This window comes from Rhyacophila brunnea, unplaced genomic scaffold (genome assembly GCF_057557595.1).
Source record: "Rhyacophila brunnea isolate RB1 unplaced genomic scaffold, BYU_Rbru_1.0 scaffold_18, whole genome shotgun sequence".
In the NCBI taxonomy this organism is placed as follows: Eukaryota; Metazoa; Arthropoda; class Insecta; order Trichoptera; family Rhyacophilidae; genus Rhyacophila; species Rhyacophila brunnea.
The window spans coordinates 15,479,789-15,498,355 of record NW_028232837.1 but is presented as its reverse complement, the minus strand read 5'-3'; positions in this window follow the sequence as shown (position 1 = coordinate 15,498,355).

Genomic DNA, 18,567 nt, shown 5'->3' with positions numbered 1-18,567 from the left:
CTGGTTTACGAAAAAAAAAATGATACGAGTTAGTAATTCTGAGTTAGGTGAAATTGTATGTTTTAATCATAAAATAACCTACATTTTTTTTTGTCTTCATATCTATAAAATACCAATATATTATTCCGAATCGTTCGATATACTTGTTTCGCAGTGGAGTGCCCACTTTGGCACTGGCCATAAAAACAGGGCCGAACGTAGGTTTAAGGATTGTCAAAATATTCAGGACCCATTGAGAAGGGTTCGATTTGAATAAATATACCACAATATGTTTTTTCGGCGCGCGATATGAGGAATATAAAGTATATTAGGCCGTGGACCGGAAGAATGAGATTTTAAATGGGGATTTGGTGGAGCTATTTCAGAATTCATGGACAAATAATATGTGGAACGGTATAGCCGGGTATCAAAATTGCCTAACGATAATGACGTTTCCATTTTATTTTTATTTTTCATCTTCTATCTATACGCACATCGAAGGGAGTGTAATGTTACTAAGGACATCTAGCGACTGAATAAGAAAGATGAAATTGAATAAATCAGTGGCTTAACACACCAGGGCCGGTATTTGTCTTCCTCAATCTCCGCCTATACCGGGCCCGTGTCCGGAAACTTGTACGCATGCAGTTCGCCGTATCACATTTCACCGTGAAATGTTGTATCGGAAATATATTATTGCCGTATTTTAAAGATCGTTCAATCTCTTTGGGTCGTATAGTACTGACATAAAATTCATGTCTAAATAAAACACAGTTCTTATCGGTTTACACTTTATAGGAAGCCAGCAGTTAACAAATTTTGAAAATAGGTGATGTACTGGATTATTTGTTAGGTTAGGTTAGGTTTTCATTTTTGAATTCATGAATTTTGCCAAAATCAGCTATGAAAATTGAATTAATATTCATATTGCATCTAATAAAATTGAATACCGTATAGTATACTGATACGAACTGTGCCACGGTGAAATGTTTTACGTACAATTTACATGTAACCCCCCGGGCAAGCGTCCTTCAGGCGTTTGCATTGGCCGATATAACATCTAGATAGTGTCGATTCAAATGTATATTATTTAATAAGTTCCGACGAGTGCGTGTGAGAGATTTCGAATATTACATATTTTTTATCTATGAATTTAAAAACATTGACTTTTCCTTGTCTTGTCTTGATTTGAAATTCTTTTAATTTATATCGAATCAAGAATCGGTATAAATAAAATTGATGCTTATATTAAGTATTATTACTTATTACTATTCCAAAAAACTAATAACAACATTTTATTTATTATATCGATAGGTAATACTCTAATAATAGGACTATAACTTTTTATAAATGGAAATTGCATATTTGATTTCACACATATGTGGTGGTGTGAAAACTGTAGTTCGGTAGAACTTGTGATTTTACATTTTTTTTAGAGATTGATTTGAGAATTCGAGATTCGTTTATTGATCTCTTGAGATGTCGATAATTTTTTATTGAATGTACTTAGGTATTATGTAAATATTTTTACCAGCAATTAGTGTAATTTTGAAATTACGTCTTGAACCAATCTCGAGAAGCTCTTCTGGTGAATATTTTTTTGATTGACTAGGAATTTGACGAATACCATTCAGAATCAAAGTAAAATATATAAAAATATTATTTTTATATAATCCTGCTAATAATTGTCCGAATTCTTGAGATTCCCATAATATCACGGAATTTCTAAATTTTTGGTAAAGATCTCGAGACACGGCAATCAACCTTTTCATCATTTATCGAGAATTCTTGAGACGAGAAATATCGATCATGAGCTCTAATCCTCTGCACTTTGGATATGCTAAGTGGTATCTGATTAAATAGTTAACTAACTTACATTTTTTGACTTTATTTAAAAACTATAATATACAAAATATAATAAGTATGTAGGAAAAATAAATCCACAATTATAGTGTGTAATTAAATAATAATTAACAATGTTTAAGTGTTTTAATTAAATAAAAGCATTGTTACAATCAATTTATGAGCTACTCGATCTCTCACGGTTTAGTAATGTATTACAAATACTTAAATTACATTTAGATAACTACGCATTACTTTATAATATTAACTTATACACCAATTATGACTTTACAATAATAACTCTTAATTTGAAAAAATAGTATATTATTTGTTTCTATTGATTTGTACAAAAGTCAAACAAGAGACATCGAGAACATTATAAAACTACGAAAGCCAAACTAAATAAAATGAATACCAGAAAAATGTGTAGGTGTATATTGTGTATTAATAGTATATACAAGAAGTTATTTATAAATACTATATCAATTGTAAAATAATCGATTACTTTCTAAACACGCAGTATAGGAACATAACCATTTACGCAGGGAACTTCCGACCGGATTCGAATCGAATAAAAGCAATTCATTTGGTTAATTTCATTTCTCAGCGGGATTCTCGGATGAAGAATTGAAAATGGTTGATGAAAAAAAATGCTTTCTTTTCAGTGTTGATCCATAGAAAATATTACAGTCGGTGCAGACTGCTACCAATATATTAAATTAAATAGGAAATTGAATGTATGAGGTTTTTAAATATTATCAAAACCATCCATGATTAAAATTCAACAAAACTACATTTTAACTAAATTATAAATTAAAATGAATACCCATAGTATTTAACGATGTCAAATTGCTTTGATTAAAAACACCTACGTCATTTTTAAATACCTACTCAAAAACCTAAGTTTAAATTAAATTAAACCCTTGTGACACGGGTTATAATTCGGGAGATAACTGCTGAGTAGACATTTAATCACAATAGCAGATGGTGTAATAATGAACTTTTTGTTGTTTTTATATCTGATTAAGTAGCTTTATAGCAGTGACGTCCGGTAAATGCCGCTCCTAGGTAGTGCCAAAATGCCGCCACATTTTTTTAAAACCGTATTTTTATCATCCTTTCATTAATTCAATATCTAAGAAATGTGTTATATGGTTATTTTAATAACAAGATATACACCAATTAATCTAATTTAAATACCACCTCTGCTTAAATAGACAATATTACGAGTCTACTGTTTCACATAGGTAAGTATATACATTTAAAAATACACCTGACAACTTCCAAAACTCGCGAGTGACTGGCAAACATATTTGGATAAATTTTAAATTAGGTAAGTAAAGTATGTACCAATCTATAATGAAGTAGACATCGCGAACCCGACAAAAAAATAAAGTCCTGTTAAAGCTTTTATAGTAATTAATATATTTTGTTTCAAACCAGTGAGCTGATTTTTTTAATGGAAAGATATTTCCGTTATTACTAAGTTTAGGTAGCTATTTTTATATATACCTAATGATTTATCTCGATTTGCCGCCCTTTGAGTAACTGCCGCCCCCAAGCGATGCTCAATCTGCCTACACCCACGGGACGTCACCGCTTTTTAGACAGAGTGTTGGATACAATGTCGAGGTGACGATATGACTAATTTCACATTTAAATAATGACTACTACCTACCTAACCAAATTGTAAAGTAATAAAATAATACAGGTTGCATGTCTCAGGAGTAGGGATTCCAATCCCGGGATCCCGAGCTATTTTAGATACATATGAATCCCGGGATTGATAAACCTAATCCCAGGATTTCGGGATTGATTTTTTTTATCAATTTTTATGGAAAATAAAATAAAAGCGAAAATATAACAGAAAAAATACTTTTAATAAAAAATAACTACATTAGAAATAAACTGAGTTTGAATGAAGTTTAATATATACCTATGTGTAGGTTGCCGATTCATTTTATTTTTTTCACATAAATTATTAATAATGAGAAAGATTGGAACAAAACAATGCTTCGTACTTTTAACAAAGTAATTCCACAATGAAATCACACGTTTTACGGCAGTTTCATATTTTCCTGACTAATTAGATTTATGAAGCGGAAAGGCCATAAGGCCGGATAAGTACGCCACGATTATTTGCTTTACTATTTTAAATCTCTCTAATCCATTCATTATGTCTTTACTATCAGAAACAGCAATCTCATATTAAATTCACATTAATATTTATATTACAATATTATTTACTCCATTAATCTTATGTACGTCCAAGATTGAACGTATACAATATTAACAATAAATGTCTTAAATAGTATAAATTATACTAGATTTATTTTTGACCGATTTTATCAATGTTCTTTGTAAATATAAAAATTTTATATTAACAATGGAAAAAAAATGTCAATCCCGGGATTGTCAAATTGTAATCCCGAAATCCCGGGATCAGGATTTTGGCTCGGGATTGGATTCCCTACTCAGGAGCAACCATTCGAGATTTAAATTTACGGTATCTTACTGCATACGTAACGATCTCGCTTAAATCAATGTTTTTGCAATTTTGCAATTTTAAATTAACGTATTATTTATATTTTATTATTAACTTTTGTCGGTTATTCATTCACTCTCCCATGGGTACTATGGTTATATTAAATGTTATGGTTATGTATATATATATAATTACGAGGGTGGGTCAATAATTCCTTAGAAAAAAGCATTAAACAGTTTTTATTTTTGTATTTTTTTTTATTTCTCAACATAATCTCCTTGGAGCTCAATACACTTGGTTAGACGTTTCTCAATATTTTTTAAACCGTCAGAAAAATAAGTTTTCGGAAGGTCCTCAAAATAAGCATTTGTCCGATCGATGACTTCTTCATTTGAAAAAAAAACGTTGTCCACTTAGCCATTTTTTTAAGTTTGGGAAAAGGAAAAAGTCACTGGGGGCTAAATCTGGCGAATACGGTGGGTGGTCGACCAATTCGAACTTCAATTCTTCAATTTTAGCCATTGATCGTAAACATGTGTGAACACGGGCATTGTCCTGATGAAAGAGGATTTTTTTCCTGTTTAAATGAGGCCGTTTTTCTTCAATTTTGTTTTTTAGCTGGTCCAATAAAGATGCATAATAATCCCCTGTTATTGTTTTTCCTTTTTCCAAATAGTCAACGAAAATAATTTCACGTGCATCCCAAAATACAGTAGCCATAACCTTACCAGCTGATTTTACGGTTTTCGCCTTCTTTGGACATGGTTTGCCTTCGCAATCCACTGCTTTGACTGTTCTTTCGTCTCGGGAGTATAGTGGTGTATCCATGTTTCATCTACAGTCACAAAGCGACGAAAAAATTCATCCGGATTGCGTTGCATGAGCGACAACAGGGCTTTAGAGGCCACCACCCTATTGCGTTTATTGTCGACTGTGAGCAAACGCGGCACCCATCTTGCAGAAATATTTTTCATGCCCAATTTGTCATGTAAAATAGAAATGACGCTACCTTTTGAGATCCCTGTAACCTCAATTATCTCACTCAACTTTAATCTTCGGTCACTTAACACCATATCGTGGATTTTATTGATCATTTCTGGTGTACTCACCTCTACAGGACGTCCTGAGCGTGGTTCATCCTTTGTTGATGTACGACCACGTTTAAATTCATTTAACCAGTTATAAATAGTTGCAAGTGAAGGAGCAGATATGCCGTGAACTAAATCCAACTCATTTTTTATTTCCTTTGCTGTTAACCCTTTTATATTAAAATGTTTAATAACAGTTCTAACCTCAATTTTCTCCATTTTTCCATTTTCCACAAGCAATTTTTTTTTTAAATGTACGAGAAACACACAACAACCCGACCAATCTGATTGAAACTTCGCAGCATACTGAATCGGTAGTGCCGCTGCATGAAAACAAACCGCTTACAGTACTAGTCGCGCCACCTGTCGGCTTTTCTAAGGACTTATTGACCCACCCTCGTATTATATATCATCATCATCAGCCGCAGTCAATCCACTGCTGGATGAAGGCGTTCCCAAGCTTCTTCCAACTCTCTTGATCCTGTGTCGTTCGCTACCACGTATTTCCGCCGAACTTTACCAGTTTGTCAATCCAGCGGCTTTTAGGGCGACTCTGTGGCCGTTTCGTGCCCCTTGGGTACCACTGGATGACGGCATTTGTCCAGCGGCTGTCCTTTTGGCGAGCAATGTGCCCCGCCCATCTCCATATCAGCTGTTTGGCAACGTCTGTTACATCGAATTATATAATACTATGTATTATATATACTATGGTTAAAATTAAATGTTATGGGTATGGTTAACTTAAAGTCATGTCAACTTAGTCAAAACATATTTGAAATCGTGGCGATCTTAGTCTTGAGTAACTGCTCCTGAGACATTGCCAGGTTTAAACAATAAATTACTGATTCTTCACATCCAAACCGTAGGGCTTCGTGATATGCCTAATTAAGATCGGGTATTTTGCGAGTTGGATTGGTTTGAACGGGTCTATGTATTGTAGTTACACAAAACTATAATAGTGTGATAGTGATAGAATGAATACATCGATTACTAAATACGTAATTTCCGATCTCCATTTCACAGATCATTAAAGTATGCTTTTGCCGGCAGTAGATTCCGAAGTCAGCCCCATGATTTAAATGTATCTACTTATTTCAAAGTAAAGATGGCTGGGAGATAAAATAATATTTGCAGCTTGTTCATTTCCTTTCCGACAATAAACAAATGCGAAACCCAGCGGCCCAGGAGCAGGACAAGTTTTGCAAATAAGACGGCAGATGGGAAATAAAGTTTTACTTCTGCAATATTCCGCGTGACAGTTCTTGTATGTTCTATATACAAACACATAATATATTAATAATAATTAAACTATTTTTATTTAATGAATTATACCTACATAAGATTTAAGAATACATACTTACAACATTCGTTATTGAATGTGTTTAATTTGATACACCTCAGAAAAATACATACAAAGAAAAAAGTATTTTTGGAAATATTCTGTATAATTCTGTAATCACGCCGAAATTTATTATAAAAACATCCAACCGAATCGAGAATAGTAACGGAATTTGAGATAATACCTCGGATACATGGGTTGGGTGTTAGTAAATTTAGACATGAATAGTTTTGTACAGATTGCTTAATAATTTGTGAAGCAGGTCGGCCTAAAAAATCTGTAGTACCTATACAGTGTAATTCAATGACGATAGCAAGGCAAAATGTTGGGTAAAAACAAAATCACAGAGATAGTCACATAACAAGTTACAATGGAGTTGACAAATTCATCAATCCATGCGATAGCTTCTATATTTATTCATAGTTCATAACAAATATTTGCCCCATCCTCTTTAAATTAATTTAGTTTAAGGGCGGACATGCTCAGCGTGGGTGAAAATGGAAATTTTTTTCTATTTTCAAAGCATGATCCTGGACATACCTTAAACGTTGTAGATAATCTATTTTTATAATTTTGAAGCCTTATTAGCCTTTATATTTATTTTAAACATTTGGTGACTGCATAAAGTATTTTTATTACATAAAATAGTATTCTTTTTAACCTCTCGCTCTAATGTTTTAGAATATAGTCATATTTCAGTACATAAATGTGCAGTGATGTTAAGAATTTTTACATTTATTAATTTTTAAACGCATTTATAAAACCATCAGTATAATTTATGTTGACATTATTATAGTGAAATATTAACGATAAAAAATTATATTCATAATCTCTGTGATCCCAATTTTGACAAGAATTAGGCATTTTTTTATTCAAAAAATGGGCAAGATTAACACATTTGAAGATAATTCTAAAGATACTCTTTATAAGCTATGTCTTTGATAATGCAAGTTTGATAAACATCCTACGAATAATGATTGCTTTATAATAATTATTGACCTAAGAATAAGGTAGTGTTTTTTTGAAATACGCCATTTCTTTTGGCATTCCCCAGTGGTTAAGCTACGACATACGGCCGTAGCCATAAATTGACAAACTATAATTGAAGTAGGGAGTAAAATGATGCTAACGCGCGTGTTTGAACATGTACCGTTTAAAAAAATCGGTTAGGTCCTGCGGCCTATTAAGGTTTTGTTTTTAATGGTCATTAGTCGAAGAGAAAATAGTTTGTAAAATAGTTGGTTGGTATAGTTATGTGAAAATGCGTCTCCACATTTTTTTGGTATTTAATTCATGCGTTGCCAGATAATTATTTTACCAAATCGAGAATATTACCATGTGAAATAAAAAAAATCATCAGGATTTAGCAGCAATTAGCGGAACAATCTAAAAAACGCACAGTTCAGTATTTCTAATATTTATTTCTATAATGTCAATCATCATAAATGACAACACAAACTACAAAATTCTTTAAAGTACGAGTATAATACCATCAAACTAATGATATTATTTAACAATATTTCACACTCGCCTATTTGTACTTGGATGAGGATTTTATTTCCTGAAGAGTTTCTTTCTGCTGCCTAATGTATTGGTAAAATTCAGCACATCAGTATATCATGTTGAATTGAACAAGTAACCTAAACGTATTATTTGTATTTGTTGAATAATCGTGAATTCAGTTGTCGTGCGGGACAATCTATTATCTATCTCTACAATGGTTAAAACGCGGGACGTCCTGATAAAATCGGGACTTCTGTCAACGTTGATTTAATTTGCCTTCACCATTTTAATAGTTTATTTAAAATTGTAAATTAAAAAAAAATTGTTTTTGGACGTGTATTGTTTATTTAAAACACTATTAACGGATGTTTATCTATTATAAAATTTCAGTTTTATCTAAGTAATATATACAGCATCAGTTGTTTGTTCTCCCAATGTGTACAACTAACCTACCATTGGTGATGCCAATTGGGAGGGCAATAACTCTGTTCAACCAAATCGTTTCGAATGTAGATAATATGTTCCACATACTTGAGAATGAGTATAGGTGGGCGTTGTTTTATAAATTAATAAAATACGGTCCACTTAGCTCATTCGGTATGCTTCCATGCTTTATCTCTCTATATATATAAATCTCGTGTCACGATGTTTGTGGTCGAACTCCTCCGAAATGGCTCGACCAATTTTTATGAAATTTTTTATGTATATTTTTTAGGTATGAGAATAGGTCAACAAGTATATTTTATACCGCTAGGTGATTAGGGTATCTCTATCCAGAAAAATTTTCTTTGATTTGCCAGCAAGACGCAAGGGGGGCCATTTGGGCCGTCGAACGAATAAAGCAACAAACATGCAAAATAGTAGAGCAGAAAGAACAGACGAACAAATCCAACAAGATAACAAAAACGTGCGTTTAAGCATGTCGCAATTGCGTGCATCTCAATCACAAGAGGCACGAGCTGAACGAAATCAACAACGACAATTGGAACGGAGCCAAGCACGCTGGTTTGCAGTTAACACACGCAGAGAAAATGACCGACAACGCCAACAAGTACATCGAACATTTACATCCGCTTCGTTCCTTCGTCTCGCATTCGAGTACAAGCCAGATATTGAATATTCCGCTCATCGAAAAGTGCTGATTGGTGCTATGGACAAAGAATGTCCCCATTGTCATGCGCTCAAATTCAAAGATGAGTCAGCCGGGATGTGTTGCGCATCAGGAAAAGTGCAACTACCAGAAATTGAGATACCACCAGAACCATTGAATGGCTTGCTCATCGGCACGGTTCCAGATTCAAACCTGTTCCTGAAGTCCATTCGCACATTCAATTCATGCTTCCAAATGACTTCGTCCGGAGCAACAGAAATAGTTCACAATACTGCGGCAAATGGTCAACAATTCCATTCTACATTCAAAATCAAAGGCCAAGTATACCACAAAGTAGGCTCATTGCTGCCAATGCCAAACGAACCACATACATTTTTACAAATCTACTTCATGGGCGCGGCGGCGGTGAGGACATCAATCATGTGGATGCACGTTGCGGCTACAATAGCCTCAATTCGCCTAATGCCAGGCGCATCGTCGGCAAACTGGACGCCCTGTTGAATGAGCACAATGAATTATTGAAATTCTTCAAAGCACACATGCACGAATTGCAAAGTGACAATCACGCTATTGTCATCAATCCTGATAAAACACCAGCTGGAGAGCACGTACGTCGATTCAATGCGACTGTTGTTGACGACATTGCTGGAATCATGGTTGGCGACCGCACATCGACGCGAGAAATCGTGATTCGAAGAAAAAACAATAATCTGGAGTTCATCGCTGACATACACCGTTCATACGACGCTCTCCAATATCCGCTAATTTTCTGGAAGGAACAAGACGGATATTGCATAAAGATTAAACAACGAGATCCTGTCACAGGTAATTCATTCATTATGAACATCATTACTCATTTTGAATTGAGAAAATGAATGGTTGATGTTTTTTTGTTTTTATCGGCGGTCATGGTATACAGCGCTCTATTCCTCTTTCTGTCATAGATCCCATCTCCACACACTTACGATACATTCGTTATTTTTTATTTAACAACCAAAATATTCACTAGAAACAGCGCTCGAAATGGAAAAATTGACGAACCGGAGCGCTCGACAGTTTTCTGAAGATTTTTACAAAGTAAAGTTATCAAAGTTTATGTGATTTTTTCATAAAAATGAGTGTTAGATTTTCTATTATATGGCCTATCCAGCTCAGATGGTCAAATTATCTATTCCACGAGACGGAGCGAAAATTTTACCGATTTCACGAATAGGAACGGCGCTCCGGTGCGTTCCGGTTCATTTCGAGCCCTGACTAGAAATAATTTATATGGCAGAACAACGTTTGCCGGGTCAGCTAGTAATTTATAATTTTTGTACCTTTTACTTTACTTTTATACTGTGTTTTGTGATACTACGTATATTATATTTATTCTTTACACTATTTTAATACTATTTCTTTGTATTTAAATGTCATGTTGTGAACGTCTTAAATTTTTAATTTGTAATGTTCACAATAAGTAAAAATAAGTAAATTTGAAATATTTCCGGTATCACTACAGTTACACATGAAAAAAAAACAATAAACTACTGAGAAAATAAGTTTTTATTTATTGAACAAACTGATTATGGAGCGAAGTCTTCCAAACGAACTGTTGCGAATGTTCAAATTATTCGCCAAGAAAATAAAGAGGGATCTCGTATAACACCATTTTCTTATTTGTGATACAATAATAATAGTAATATTTTAATGTTGATTTACATGAAACGTAAAACGGTTAAAAAGATGGAAGCAAGATGATGCAGGCAAGCCGTGGAGGTCTGTCTGAAATGTCAAGCTCGTTGAAGATGGACTTGTTTGTCCGCTTAGCTATTTACTGGTCTCAACATCCGCTTCCGGTACAGCTTTTAAAATGCGTCTGAGTTTTATTTTATTAAGAGATAACATTACATTGATTGTAAATATGTATAAACGTAGAGTAAAGATAAGTTATCGTAACCAGTAAAGTTTCAATACACAAATTAATTATATCTGATATAGTAGAGACTAGCAGGATAGAGATAAAATAAAGTAGTTAGAAATTAGAGAAGGAAAAGAGAAAAAGAATATTGAATAAATATATAGAAAATGGTAACATTTTTATAATAATATAAATATATCGGTGATAGGTATTATTGACATTTAACAAGAGATAACAGAGAAGAAAATAATAAGGAAAGATAAAAAAATTAGGTACATTTGAATTTTGATTATGATATTATACATATATATTCTTTTAAATAACACTAACATGGACCCTCCAAATCAACCCGTCCCGCACCACAATCGATTTTAATCGAGCGTAGCACGAGGTCCTATGTTTGGTGTGAAGCATCAGCAGTTGTTTACGGCTGGGCATGTCTCAGGAGAAGATGTCCAAGACTGACGTCTCCACGTTTTCAAGTGAGCTTGATGAACTGAGTTTAATGAAAGACGTAATTGAATAAACATGCCACGGGAACAATAAAAACAATATGGATAAACAAAATTATGTGAAGATATTATCTTCACGTCCGCAATTTTTTTAAAATGCAATATTCTTTTTAACACTGTAACAGGTCATGGTGCCCAATGACAGTAGTGTAGTGAAACAGTATCTAGTCTAATTAGTAATAGAAGTGAAACAATCACAAACACCGAGGCGTTGAGAAAATCACATAAATATTGTGACTTCATCGGATGAAATCAAACCTGGAGGTCCCGGATGAAAGGTCAGCGAATTTTGGAAGTAGGCAGGTTATGGGGACTTCGAAATGTGGTCTATCAACATACATAACGGTACAATAGACCATGAGGCCCAATAACAGTAGTGAAACAGTATTCTAATTAGTAATAGAAGTGAAAAAATCACAAATACCCAGACGTTGAGAAATATTGTGACCTCACCGGAATCGAGCCCAGAGTCCCCGGATGAAAGATCAGCAAATTTTGTAAATATGCTTGGTTATCGGGACTTCAAAATGTGGTCTATTAAATAAAAATTCACATTTTCAATCATAAAATTAGACATTTTTGAATAATTATATGATGTAATTAAAAGAGTTTTTGTACTCGTACAGTCGTGCACTGTATATAAATGGTAAATTTTAGACAATAATCACAATTGGACATTTATCTCGCGTAAACCCAGTAAATAACTGACATTCACATTACGAAATGCATATTATTTTCGTTTATTGTAAAGTTACGAAAACATAAGTATGGTGCTTGTTAGTTTTTAAAATTAAATTATTCCCAGCAAATTCATAAGAGATGAAAATGGAAAAAATCTACAATTTTGTATAATTTAAAGGCGTATAAAAACGTTCTATTCATTTTTAATATTTTGATTATTTTTGACTGAGGCTGACGCAACAAAGCCTACTTCATGTCATGCAATTTGACGGCAAATGATTGACGTCCAATTATTATTCTATACTTATACTAGACTATACTAGACAACAATAAACAAACATGACATTACAGTAGCCTTTGACCGTATCAGTATTGGTGCTGCCATCTCCGTGTAGACGTATTCCAACTACTATAAAATTATAATACATATATATTGCTTTGCTATTATGTTACTAATGTAATTGATATTATAATTATAAATGAATAGGTTCCTTGTTAATTAAAATTATTTTTTCTTAAGAAGTTTTCTCTAATAGTCTCTTACTAGACGAATGTTAGATGCTTTACTAAGGTTCTTCCTATTCAAAATTTGTTGCAGTTTCGACATTACGTAATCGCCATTCTTTTTTTAAAGCTCGTAAACATATCTCACTACTGTTATTTATTACATTATATATATTTGACTTGATTTATCTGTCTATCTGTAACGCATAAGCTGTATCTCTCTGACACACGTACATTTTCATGTGAAAGAGTTTTTGTTGCGCGATCGCATAAATAGAACACCCACGTTGGATTGCTTAGTCACGTGTACCTATATGCATTTTGCTCGCACTTGTTAACCATTCACAAGAATTGTACTTTCGTTATTTGTATAAATAATAAAAAAAAACTATTTTAATACAAATGAAACTCATGTACAATATACTGGTTTTATCGAAATAGGTACTTACTCAATTTTAGCCGTTCTTTAGCTATAAATATCGTAACCCTATTCTATTGTTCTGCGATATAAAAATGTATTTTCGTTAGCTAAATAGTATTATTGAGTGCATCGACAATAATGTTACCAGGTGGCACTGCCACCGATAAATTTTTTCTAGTTTAATATATATTGTGAACATTACACATTATATATTTAAGACGTTCACGACATGACATTTAAAAACAAAGAAATAATTATATAGGTACATTATCACAAAAACAGTATGAAAAGTATAGTAAAATGTACAAAAATTATAAAGCATGGAAGCACACGGAATGAGCTAAGTGGACCCGACTTTAAGAATTTATAAAACAGCGCCCACCTATACTCACTCACGTATGTGGAATATATCAACATCCGAAGCGATTTGGTTGAACAGAGTTATTACCCTCCCAATTGGCATCACCAATGGCAGGTTAGTTCTTTATGTATAAGGTATTCAAATAATTCAAACGCATGTGCTAAATGTAATCTTAATATGGGAAATTATTTATGGGCCGCAAAAAATGTACGCGTGCATTGCACGTGATCTGTGGTCTACTAGTGGTCGACCTCTACTCTGAAGCTGTGCGTTTCGCACTCGAATCCTGCGGTTTGATCAAAAAAACATGTTTTTTGTTCAATGTGCATTTGTATATAGAAAGCACTATTCGTCAAAAAAAGTTTGACAAGATAAATTTTCTCTTTATAAGATTGGGACCATTTTTATACCTTTTACCCTACTGTTAGATGTCTAGCAAACATCTGTCTAAAAAAACACTGCAACAACAAACAAAATGTACTTTATTTATTAAATTTGTTTCATTTTCATAAATTGTACATCTTATGCACAAGCATCTTAAGATCTTTCAAGAGGCTTTTAAATTAGAGTTACTTTCGTAATACTGGCAATTATTGCTTCTTATATGCAATTAGTTGCATTCACAAATGCAGTTCCAAACAAAGCGAGCTCCACGGTGGCTCTCAGTTTGTTCGTATTTGGTTCAACCTCCACCACCCTCCCATTTCACTTTACTAAATACATCGCAAATAACACGGACAGGGTTGAGTTTTCGCGTGGTAAGCTCTGTTTTCTTGTAACCAGCACGTATTTTTCACCGCAATGTTTTGTCATTTTATTTAAACGGACATTGGCTAATTTGGTAGATACTTACTTTAGTATATAAATATATACGTAGTATATCAACCATCATCAGTCTGTTTTAATCCAATTCTGAATGTAATGTTATATTTCGTCAATCCAGGGTACCTTAGGGCGGTTTTACGGTCGGCTTCCCGGGATTTCTATCGTTATCCCGGCGTGTCCATATCGCTACAATCTTCTTCATCTTCGGCCACGCGTGCCCCTTAACTGGGGCATATGGACACCACACGGCGCCTTCAAGAATCCTGGTCGCTCGCCAGTCTTCTTACGTCGTTCCAGGTTATACCAGAATGACCGCTATATACACTATAGATTATCATTATTATCAGCCAGAGTTGATCCAATGCTAGACCAAGGCCTCCCCATAGCTCTCTCCACTCTTCATCGTACTTAGTTCTTTGCTGCCACGTACATCCAGCAAACTTTATGAGCTCGTCTATCCAGCGGGTTTTAGGGCGTCCCCGTAGGCATTTAGTGCCCCTTGGATAGCACTCTATGACAAGATTTGTCCAGCGGTTGTCTACTCGCCGTGCATCATGTCAGGCCCATTTCCATTTCATCTGCTTGGTAACCTCTACTACATTGCGTACTCTTGTCTGCTTACTTATCAATTGGATTCTTTTGTAATGTTTACGCGTTATCCCCAACATGCACCTTTCCATGCCACGTTGCGCTACTAGTAATTTTTGAATTTCTCTTAGATAAGAAGACCATGTTTTACATGGCTACATGAAAGTTGATAGCACACATTGGTTGACAATCTATAGAGAAATATTAGATAGTATTTAATGGTCTTTCAGAAAGCCGGAACTCGGCTGGCTTGAAGAACACGCAAGCGAGGTTGATATTATCTTCTGGCATTCGCAGTACGTGGCCGAGCCAGGTCCGACGTAGCCTCTTCAGCATGATGAGAGGCTTCTTGACACCGAGTACTCGAAGCTCAGTGTAGGTACAGGTCTTGCTCGTCATATACTGCTGAGAGGAGTATGGACACCTCGTTGAGAAAGCTGTTCGACAGTCAAATAATCCAGGTCCACGATTCTGTCATGAAGCTATGGGGAAGAAGAAAAATAAGTAATAAGTAGTACATTTCCCTAAATACTATCTCACACACAAATCTCTATTCGGTGAAATGAGAAAACTGCTCCAAACTCTTTTAAAAAAAAAAATTATATACGTATTATTACTTGTACCTACTGGTTTAATCATCAATAAGCATTTGTAACAATACAAAATAACTCTCCAATAGACATTCCGATTGAAGCGTACTGTTAGCAGAGTGTTTGAATAAATATGACATAGAATTGCGTCAGTTTGGCCGTTTAGTATTGTTTACATCGCGAAGAGTGCACTTAGTCTTTAGAAGTGATTAATATATTATTTTAAAGATTTTCATCCTTGGTCAAAATTAGATTATACATGCCTGTGCATGTTGACTTCTCGCATTCCTATTCTCCCATAGCGTAGAGAGCAGTAAAGAACAATCTCATAAATTCGAAGTTAAAACTTGCAAGCGCGGTTTAATTAAGCCCAAGAAGCGAGCCTCTTCCGCTTCCGCTAAACTATCTATGTTCTTTATTACTACCAACTATTATAATATTATGTGCTCTGTGTTTATTCTTTTGTTTCATTTCTTAGTATACTGCCCATTAGGCGTACAAACAAGCGGGAGTCCATTTCGAAAAAAAAAACAGTCAGAATCTTGTATATAAAAATCAATATTTGTTTGTTTGTTTGTTCGTATTTTATGCGCTGCCATACCGTTCATTCGATTGCGATAAAACTTTGTGAACTTATTGCTTGTACTTTTGCAAAGAGTAAAGGCTATATCTTATATATAAAAATGATCTCTGTCTGTCCGTCTGTTTGTCTGTGTGTCCGTATGCGTTTTTATACCATTCATCCGATTGCGATGAAAGTTTGACCAGTTGTTGTGCGCACGCCCGCGAAGGTTTCTGAATAAGTAGAACCATCATCATCTTCTTCTATTCGTATGCATTCCTATACCATTTTCCGATTGCGATGAAACTTTTGTCAGTTGTTGTGCGCACATCTGCTTAGGTTTATAAATTGGTATTATCTAAAATACAAAGTTTGTTGTTTGTTTGTTCCATCCAATTTTGATTTTTTTTTTACTACATATTAATAACATTAATAACGTTTGAATATTTTGGTTTCGATTTTAATTTAGTGTTCTTTTATTTGACCTTTACTCCTATTAGAATTATTTTAATATTGCCATATCGTATTATACACATATTTTAATATCAAAAAAAAATAATTTCCTCTCATTATTTTTTAAATATCTAAGATAAATATAACCACGAAGCGACCGCGGCGAAGCCGGGTACTTCAGCTAGTACTTTATAAAAACTATTTTATTTTGCTTTTGTACAATACGAGGAAGGATTATAATATGTTAATAATTAATGTCTATAATGACATTTATTTAAGGAATGTAAGGTGTTGCGGAGACGTAAATCCGAAAGTAAAACAAAATACATGTCAGCACTGTGCATCAATAAATAATAATAGCAGCCTCGGATCCCTTGTCACAAACACAAATAACATAAGCGACGAAACAAATCGTCGGATCAACCTTGCCAACAGGTGCAATTTTGGTCTTCAAAAGCTTCTGAAAATCAAGGCACTCAATATTTTAAAATAACCAAAACAATTTTATTTGAAACTCTCATGAGCCCAGTATTAATTAACATAAGGTTAAAAATGCTGGGTCAACTCGTCAAACAGGGTGAAAGAAATATGGATATCATTGAAAGCAGAGTCTCGAGTAGAATATTTCAGACTTAGCCCGGATATGACATTAATTACGAATTAATCACAATCTGTTTATATAGTTTGAATCGAAGTACCAATAATAATTAGGCATTTACCTTGATTTATAGCTGATGTCAATAATTGGTAAAGCACATTAGCTGGAATCCAATTGATGCGGGGTCGCGTCGTAGTCTTTCTTCTTCTTCTTCTTTCACCCTGTCACGCCCCAGCATTGGGTCATAGGGCAAGCACAAGTTCGCACCACTTCTCGCGATCCAATGCCAACTCTTGCGACTCCACCGACATGCACCGCGTAGATCGCTTTTGTAGAACCGATGCAGGGTAAATCTGAGATTGTTGTTTTAATTTTATTATACTCATATTTTTTTAGAATCCTCTCCCTTCTTAAAAAAATAAAAAATACGTTAATTATGTACCCACTTATTAATTAATTATTAAAAAAAAATATTTTTGAGACACCTTATAAAATAAATTTCATTGATAAAATTGATTATAAAAAAGTATATTAATGATTTTTAAAACAGATTTTATTGAATTACAAGCAAAAATATTTGTGAATTAAATTCATTAATTAAAACATCTTAAAATTAAATTTTCCAGTAACTTCATGCATATTTCGTTATGTTGTTACTAGATGTCTCTAGTAATCTATCATTATTCACTCCTCCGCATTGGGAAATGTCTGACAAATCGACACACGCGATATGAAATAGTCCCGCAAAGCATTGAATAAACGTCGCTGATAAAAAAGAGATAAGAAAATGTCGAGATGTACAACCAGGCAGGGCCATTAATTTTCCTACCACATGCCATTCACGAGACATTAAGGATTTGATTCTAAAATGGAGGCGCCGCTTAAATATAGATTTGGAAAAGTTTACTTTCCACCTGCACTTTGCCAACGCTCTTTTACTGCGGCAATATTTCCCTTGCGGGGTCGGTTTAATTCGAAAAGGCTTTTAACCCTTATTTAAACACCCAGTGTGGGATTCAGAATTTACATAGCATGGTTTACAGATCATATTATTATAAACAGAAAAAAATACTTACAATGCCAGGATTGTAATAAATCTATTGAACCTTAATCTAAAGCTCTGATAAAGCTTAGAATGGAACCCTGTTCCACGGCATGCCCTATTCAGGAGGCTAGCGTAGAGTGGGTTCCAATGATATATACATAAATAAATATATATTCATTT